We start from the raw sequence: 9,565 nt of genomic DNA on the forward strand, positions 1-9,565 counted from the left end.
AATGAATGGAAATCTAAAGTCTCTGTAAATTTTTACTGAAATTAATAATAAATTTAAATAAAATTTTAAAAAATAAAATAAAAACATAACTAATAAAACATGTGTGGGTTTCCAATGAGTGGGAGCAGAGGGGTGAGGATGGGTAGGGGCAAAGCCACAGGGTTGCACAATTTGATAGGTAGAAGGAGGGAGGGAAGGAAACGGGAAGGATCTGACAGGGACCTCAAAAGACAGGGTAAGGATGGGCATGGTCCAATGTTGATTGTTTCTATAAAATATAATGTATGGGAATGACTTCATTAAACACAATGTGAATGAAGAATTGTGTGAAACATAATGTATATGAACTTTGTGATTAAATCAATATAATTTTTTTTAAAAAAAAGAAAAAAGTGCAACAATGAATGAATAGAAATCTAAAGTCTCTGTAAACTTTCATTAAAATTTTAAAAAAAGATAAGGAAGAGAATTATATAATGATTAAAGGCACAATATAGATCAAGAAGACATGACCTTGGTTAATGTCTACACATCAAATGTTGGACTTTCAAATACTTAAAGCAATGGTTAACAGGTTTGGGAAAACAGCACTACAATAGTAGCAGTAGACAGTAACACATCTTTCTCCACAAAGGGCCGGTCAATTAAAAATAAACTGAACAAAGATGCAGAAGAATTAAACTATACAATTAGCCAACTCAACCTCATAGACATATTCAGGGTACTTGACTAAAACTTAATTTACTTTCTTCTCTAATGCTCATGGTACATTCTCCAGAATCGGCCCTATATTAGGACACAAAGTAAGTCTCAAGAAGTCTCAACAAATTAAAAAAAAACACACTGAAATAATACAAAGAACTTTCTTAGACCACAAGGCCATAAAACTAGAAATTAACAAGATAAAGGATCAAAAGCTACCCATGTGGGAGGGAAATAGCACCCCTTTTGAGCACTATTAGGTTATAGAATACTCAAAAAATGAAATAAAAATGTTTCTCAAAATGAACAAAAATGAAAATACAACATATCAAAACCTCTGGGACAAGCTAAGGTAATTCTCAGGGGGCAGTTCATGCAATAGGCAAACACAAAAGAAAAATAAGAAAGGAGCAAATGTAACCACTTAACTCAACACCTCTATCAAATAGAAAAATAACAAAAAGCCAATCTCTCAGCCTCTGGAAGAAATGAAATTATAAGGACAAGAGGTTAGAAAACAGAAAAATAACTGAAACCATCAACAAGACCAGGTGCTGGTTCTTTGAAAGGGTCAATAAAATAAACTAAACATTGGCAAACTTAACAAAAACAAAAAAGAGAAGACAAAAAAAAATCTCAAGAAGAAAAAAAAAATGAAACCAATAATATTGTGCTATGGCACAATCAGCTGAAATTAAATTGATAATAATGGAACTGCCCATAAACAGGTTCCCATCCTATCACTCTACCTATGGCCTCAGTTGGGGCCAGAAAAGGATATTTGTTATTTGTTACTTGTATTCCGGATTGCCTTGTGATTTACTATTAGAAGTACCACATCTATCTGTCAGTTCATTATATGAGGAATTACTTTGCATGCTGCTTACTGTTTCATAAATGAAAGTATGTTTGCTTGCTTGTTGATTGTTCTTGTTGGTACAATACTTGTCTGTCAGTCTGCTGTACTGATGTAATGTGTGGATGAGGGTTGCTGCAATGCTGGAAATTGTGTCACTGGTGTGTCAAGTGCCAACGAGGTCAGCTGTAGAGGACAGGTTGCCACCAAGCTCCTGGAATAAGACACTAGGAGGCAGGACTGGCTATCCACTTCTGAAACAGCAGGCCTTTGAAAACTCTATGAACAACAAGAGAGAGGCAGGTAGCTACAGAATCAGAGATAGAATTCAGATGGGAAGTCACTTAAATATGAGGAGAAATAGCTCCAAACCATTAATAACTGGAACATGGAATGTATGAACTATGAATGAGTAAAACTATGAATAAAACTCGAAGATATAAAATATTATATGGAACACATGAACATTGACATTCCAGGCATTAATGAACTGAAGTGGACTGGCCTGGGCCACTTTGAGTCAAACAATCATATGATTTACTATTCCAGGTATGGGACCTCTATTTGGAGACCTGGGGGTAAAACCTCAAATTACAAGGATTATAAGAGACAAATGGGACCCAACTTGGAAGCACTATTGTTGTTGTTATGTGCCATCAAGTCAACTATGACTCATATGAACCTATGAACAATAGCTCTTCTAACTGCCCTGACACACCTGCCCCCATTGCCACAGTCACTGTGTGAATCCTTCTCATCCAGAATCTTCCTCTCCTCTGCTGACCCTCTACCCTTCCAAGCATGATGTACATCTCCAAGGATTTGGTTCCTCCTGTCAGTATGCCCAAAGTATGCTAAACACTTTCAAATGGTATAAATATGCTTGCAAGTATAGTTAGAAATGCACAACCAGGAGAGACAAAAATCAACGAATGAATGAAACCTTCTAAAAATCAAGTCCTTATGTGCATCAGAAACTTTTTCCAATAGGATGAGAAGAAAACATACAGACTGGGGCAAAACATTTGGCAATGATATCTCAGACAGGGTCTCATAACAAAAGTTTACAGAATACTACACGGCCTCCACAAGAAAAAGACTGATAACCCAATCACAAAATGGGCAAAAGACAAGAGAAGACTCACCACCTAGGAAGACAGACACAATGAAGTGCTCGAAATCACTGGCAATTAGAGAGATGCAACTCAAAACAATGAGATACCATCTCACAACAATAGTAGTAGGAAAGTTTAATAGGACAGCAAGTAACAAATGTTGGATAAGATATGAAGAGATTGGAACTCTCCTGCGCTGCTGTTGGACTGTAAAATGGTACAACCACTCTGGAAGGTAGTTTGGTGTTTCCTCACAAAACTGACTTCTGAAATACATTATCACTCAGCCATTCCACTTTTAGTAATACACTTCAAGGAAATTAGAACTAAGACACAAATGGAGATGTGTACACTCAAGTTCATAGTAGCATTATTCTCAGTAGCAAGAAAATGGAAACAGCCCAAATGCCCAGCAATTAATTAATGGATTGAAAAATTGTGGTACATTCACACAATGGAATACTATGCAGCACTGATGAACAATGATTTTATGACATAGTATATAACATGGGAGAAAAAGAAAGAAATGTGTCAAATGTGATAACGGTTATCCCTGGGTGGACAGTGTTTGGTGGAGCTCCCTTATTAAAACAAGCCTGGGAGCAGGAGAGGCATCCACTTCTGAAATAGCTTGCAACTGGAAACTCTATGAACTTGGAGAAACAATGAAAGTTATAAAAGTGTTCAGGTCTTTCATTCACAGAGTCGCTATGAGTTGTCTATGACTCGACAGTGTTGTTGTTGTTAAGTGCCGTCAAGTTGTAGGCGACTCATAGTGACCCAATGAATGAAAGACCTCAAAACTGTTGTAACTTTCATCCTTTCTCCAGGTTCATAGGGTTTCCAGAGTCAAGCTATTTTGGAAGTGAATGCCACTCCTGCTTCCAAGCTTATTTTGATCGGGGAGCTCCACCAAACACTGTCCGCCATGGGTAACCATTCTAGCATTTGACACGTCAGTGTCACAGTGTTCAGTTAAGCTGAAGCTGAACTGTGTATAATAGCAAAGAGTTATAAGCAAGCCAAGTGCCCATCAACAGGCGAATGGCTAAAGAAATTGTGCACATTCACACAATGAAGGGGTTTTTTGTTTGTTTGGGATTTTTTTAAGTTTTATTTTATTATTTTTGTGTGAGTGTACCGTCAAATCAGATCTGACTGGTACAGGAGGAGATTGTCCCTCCTTCCCCGGCAGAGCATCTAATGGATTCAAACCGTGCTTGCCACTAGGCCACCAGAGCTCCCCTTACACAATGAAGATTTATGCATCATTACAAAATGATCAAGAATTTAATTGTATACTAATGAAGGAATTTTTTTCTTTTTTTTTTTTTTCCTCTCTTCGGAGGGGGAAGCGAGCTGGTGGGGAGGGGTGGGCAGGGAGAAAATTGCGGCAATGAATGAATGGAAATCCAAAACCTCTGTAAAAAATAAAAAAAAAATTATCAAGAATTTGTGATCCCTGTATAACATGGATGAAACAGAGAGGAAGGTATGCTGAGTGATGTCAGTCAATTACAAAAAGGCCGTTATGGTATAAGATCACTAACATGAAAAAGCTAACACATCGAGAAATTCAATCCCTTGGAGGGTTAACAGGGATGAGAAGGGAGAGACAGGAGACCCAAACTAAATTAATAAAATTAAATAAGTTTTGCTGCTATTGTTGTTAGATACCATCGAGCCAGAACTGACCCTCCAGCAGGTTTTCAGAGGCAATAAATTGCACAGGAGGAGATTGTCCATCTTTCTCTGATGGAGCATTGATGGTTTGGTGGATTCAAACTCTGTTCCTTTGATGTGGCAACACATTCCTTTACCACTAAGCTACCAGAGCTCCCTCTAATAAACGCGAGGAGAGAACCCATTAACAGCCTCTGAAGCCTGATGGAGGGTTGCTATGCATTGATATGGATCTGGCAACAGTGAGTTTGGGGTTTTGTTTTGCTTGGCTTTTCAGTATATGCACTCGTCACTGACGACCGGCAGAGCAAGCTGACTCTTTCCTAAGAGCTCAGAGAGAGCCATCTGTCCAGTTCCAGGCAGAACGGTCTTACACTTGTCTTCCTGGAGAGGGAATCAATGAGGCTTCCCCAGCCTCTCCCCGGGATTTCCACTGGAATCCTCCCATGTGTGACTGAACCAGGGCCTCCAAGCTTGCAGGCCGGGAAGGAGAATAGGGAATAAGATGTGTGCTGACAAGGCCAGCATGCACTGCAAGGTCATTTGGAAGACACACCTCGGAGCCAGTGAAGCCAAACGCCCTGAGCCCATACATGGCCCTGGCCGGTCCTGTCACCTCGACAGCTGCCCCTGGAAGCTGGGGAGCGTTGTCCCAGGCACACACAGTATGGGATGTACAAGGCAACTGGTTTCTGTGGGGGCCCAGCACGGCTCAGGCAGATGCACGAGAGTTGGGGGTGGCAGAGGACGTGATATACTAGAACACTTTGGGGAAATTTCTACAAAGAAAACAACTTTACTTTCTAGCCCCTTGTTTAGTTCCCACGTTAAACTCGCCCCACTGGTTGTCTGAAAATTTAGGATGCCTGAACAAAAAAGCAAAGGTATTCATGACTCAGGCTCAGTCTAAGAGATCATAACACAAACCTGCTCACAAGCTCCATTCATATTAAGTCTGAGGTGCCAATTCTAGAGATATGAAGTGGTAGGGGCGAGAGAAAAAGCGATACTAAAAAAGGGGACAGAAAGGAAGTTTCAAAGTGAGGAAACGAGGGGGCCAGATACACAGGAGTCACCCAGGCCCCTTGTGATTTGACAATATGACTAACAAATAGGCTGTCCAAGCCCCATTTGCCAAAAATGACATTTCACATCATGGAATGCCAGGTGGGAGACTGAGAGACTACCCTGCCCCGCTGGATCTGTCCCGCTGAGAACAGTGGTGCTTGGAAGTGTAGAGCTCCTGCCAGCAGCTTCAGGCCACATCTTGGATGCAGGCCCTGCTTTGCCAACTCCATGAACAGGCGTCCCCATTGTCACGACTTCTGTTTCTGCTCCTTCCTCCCCGTGCACCTTTTTTCATGACTTGCATGTGTAGCTCTGTCTTTCCTCCTCAGTTCCACATCCCTCCCACTCGGGAGCCTCTGGCCCCCCAGACAGGATGCTTCTTCAAATGACCTTGGGAAGCCAGCTATCCTCTCTCCACCATAAGCAGAAGCCTTCCAGGATGCTCATGTGTCTGTCACCATGGCGATGCCACCGTCTCTGACCTGGTGGGCACCTGGGGGCGCCTGACACCTCGGAATCTACATGTCGAGGGCTGTGCTCAGCTTTTCCCCTCTCCCACATGCCAGGCTGCTCTCTCTTCACGCTGCCATTTCTGCCTCAGCTTCTTCTGTTCCGTGTCTCCCTTACTCAACATTAGCCTTCCATTTGCCTGTAGTTCAAACCTTGCCAAGATCGCACTGCAACTGTCCTCTAAAAGCTTCCCAGCCACCAGGCTTGCGCTTCCAATCCACCCTCCACACTGCCAAAGGGCATGCTGAACTAAGTCCTCCACTATCTGCTCTTTCTATCCCCGGAGGCCCCCATTAACTTCCAGAGAAAGGCTGTGCCCCTTCACTTAGGCTCCAACACGTGTTCTTGCTTATTTTCACCAGCATGCAGCTCAATAAACGCTGTCCCTTCAGTCTCCCACCAAGGCCCACCTTGAACCAGTTCTACTAAATGCTCCTGTCCACACCTGTCCTTGTCAAGCTAACATGTGGCCTCCACACCACTGGGTCCCTGTGTTCCAAATCTCAGGACTGTATCCTGTGTCACATGCTGCATTTCCTGCTGGTGGGACCACCGTCTGTCTCATGCACCAAGAGAGCCTATACTTGCTAACCTCGTGTACATTATAAAGTCCTTGTCAAGGAGCTCTGGTGGCCTAGTGGCAAGAAGCTGCACTGTAATCCCAGAGGTATGCAGTTCGAATCTACCAGATGTTCTCCTGGAGAAGGAGGAATAATCTCCTCCAGTAACAGTCAGACCCAATTTGACAGTACGCACACAGAAAATAATGACATTTTTTTAAAAAAAGTGCTTATCATGTTAAGAAAGACTGTCCACTTACACCGCCTATATAGTTTGCATTTGAAAAATTTTCTCTCTGCAGTTAGGGACTTCTCCAAATTACTGAGGAGTAATGGTGTCAATTTGAGAACTAAGGTGCATTTGATTCAGGGCTGTGGTCTTTCCGGTAGATTACTTGCAATGCATCTGAGAGCTGGACAATGAATAAGGATGACAGAAGAAGAATTGATGCCTTTGAGCTATGGTGTTGGAGAAGAGCAATGAACATCCCATGGACTGCCAAGAGAACAAACAGCTATGTCTTGGAGAGGGTGTAGCCGGAGTGCTCTTTGGAGATTTTTTTTGAGGTTTCATAGAGGACATGATGCTGGGAAGGGTTGAGGGTCAGCGAAGGAGAGGTAGGTCCTCGGTCAGGTGGATTGGCACAGTGACTGCCGCAATGGGCTCTAGTGTGTCAGGAAGTGTGAGGATGGCACAGGACAGGACAGGGTTTGGATCTGCTGTTCACAGGGTTGCTATGGGTCATGCTAGACTCAGTGGCACCTAACAACTTGTTAAAGTGAGGGATTAGGTGCTCAGTGAGTGGAAGAATGCTCACCTTCCACAAGGAAGCTCAGGTCCCATTCTGGGCTAACGTGTCTTGCGCACAATCACTACCCTCCTTCAGTGAAGCTTGCATGACTCAGGAGCCTTCTGCAGAGCTTCCAGGCTAAGACAGACTAGCAAGAAAAAGCTGGAAATTTCCTTCCAAATAGAAGCCAATGAAACCTTATGAATCACAACAGGCTGCACTGAACTGATGTGAACAATGCAGGCAGGCAGCTTTTTGGTCTGTTATGCAAGAACTTGCCATCAACCGGGTTCTATGACAGTCAGGCTCCTTAACAACAATGGGTTAAAGTACGACTTAGGTGAGAATTAAGTCATTAAGCCAATAGATAAAGCAATGCTCACTTGCAAGTAATACTGCCCTGGCATATTCTCTTAATGCTGCATGAAGTTCCTAGTATCTAATTTAAGGTAGACTGTTAAGCATTAAACCAAAACCAAAGTCACTGTCTTCAAGTTGACTATGACACGCGTTAACTGCCCAGCAGACCTCTGAGGCTTTAAATATTTATGGGAGTAGATTGCACGGACAGTTTTTCTCTCTGTTTTTTTCTTACGCCCTCAGAACAGCTTTCCATTTCTTGAGCTGCCATAGGCAAACCATTTGGCTTATTTGGAGACCGCTTGTTTGTTCTTTTAAATGTGTTGCTGGCTTACAGATTTGTATTTAAATTGTTGCCAAGTATATATGGTTCTATTAATATAAATTCTGTATACAAATTACATATTCCCCACCCCCCACCAATGATTATAAGGGGACTCTGGTGGCCTAGTGGTAAGAAGTGGGCTGCAATCCCAAAAACACAAGGTTTGAAGCCACCAGTTTTTCCACAGGAGAAAGATGGACAATCTCTTCCCATGCAATTCACTGCCTCTGAAAACCTGCTGGAGGGTCAGCTATGGGTTCGCTTCAACTCGATGGCACACAACAACGTAAGGTAGCGAAAGAGCCCTGTGGTGTAGTAACGTGTTAGGCTGCTAACCTGGAGACTGGTGGTTCGAATTCACGAGCTACTACAGGGGAGAAAGCTAGATAGTCTCTTCCCATAATGATTTACAGCCTCAGAAAGCCAATGAGGATTGTCACAATATGGGACAGACCCGACAGACAGCACTGGATGGATTCTAAGGCAGAAGTCTCCGGCAACCTCACTGCAGGTTCTGTCATTCCTGATTTTCCAAACCAAGGGTCCTCTTTTATCTAGCTGGGAACAGTTTAAGGAAGAGAAATTCTTAGAGAACCTTTGTTCCTACAGCAATAGAGAACCTTTTAAAGGTCTGAGTATGTGACCACAGGCCAGGTTGCTTAAGGGAACATACCTATTCAATCTTTATACTAAGGATATCATTGGTAATATCAGGCTCTATGAAGAAGAACGTAGCATCAGAATGGGAGGAAGACTCAACAACAACCTGCATTATGCAGATGAAAGAACTTTGCTTGCTGAAAGTGAGGAGGACATGAAATGTTTGCTGCAGAAGATCAAGGACTGAGGCCTTCAGTATAGATTACATCTCAACATCAAGAGAACAAAGGTTCTCACCACAAGACCAACAATCAACATTGTGATAGATGGAGAAAGAAGTCATCTTGCTTGGATCAACAATCAACATCTTCTATACTAGCTGTCAGGAAATCAGAAAATGTATTGGGTTGGACAAGCCCACTGTCAGGGACCTCTCCAGAAAACTGAAGAGCAATGATGCCAGTTTAAAGACTAAGGTGCATCTGATTCAGGCCATGGTCTTCTCAATCACCTGCTATGCATCAGAGAGATGGACAACGAATAAGGATGACGGAAGAATTGATGCCTTTGAGTTGTGGTGCTGGAGTACTGAAGATCCCATGGCCTACTAAAAGAATAAAAAGATATATCTTGGAAAAGTTGCAACCAGAGTGCTCCTTGGAGGCAAAGATGGCAAAGCTTCATCTTTCATACTTTGGACATGTAGCTAGGGAAGGCTATTCCTTGGAAAGGGACACCATGCGAGGAGAGATGGAGGGTCAGCAAAGGAGAGGAAGACCCCCAAGAAGATTGACCCAGTGACTTTAGCAATGGGCTCAACTGTGTGCAAAGATGATGAGGATGGCACAGGAGAGGGCAGGTTGGCTGTTCAGGTTGTTATGAGTTGACTTCAACTCAACGGCTCCCAACAACAGCCACCACCATTTGGAACCATTCAGTAAAGTAGTGTTGGGTAAGTTGTGTGGGGTCTTGCTCTAAAGGAGGAGCTCTATACT

The sequence above is a fragment of the Elephantulus edwardii genome, unplaced genomic scaffold (assembly GCF_000299155.1).
Source record: "Elephantulus edwardii isolate Elephantulus edwardi_28Jun2011 unplaced genomic scaffold, EleEdw1.0 scaffold00281, whole genome shotgun sequence".
Classification (NCBI taxonomy): Eukaryota; Metazoa; Chordata; class Mammalia; order Macroscelidea; family Macroscelididae; genus Elephantulus; species Elephantulus edwardii.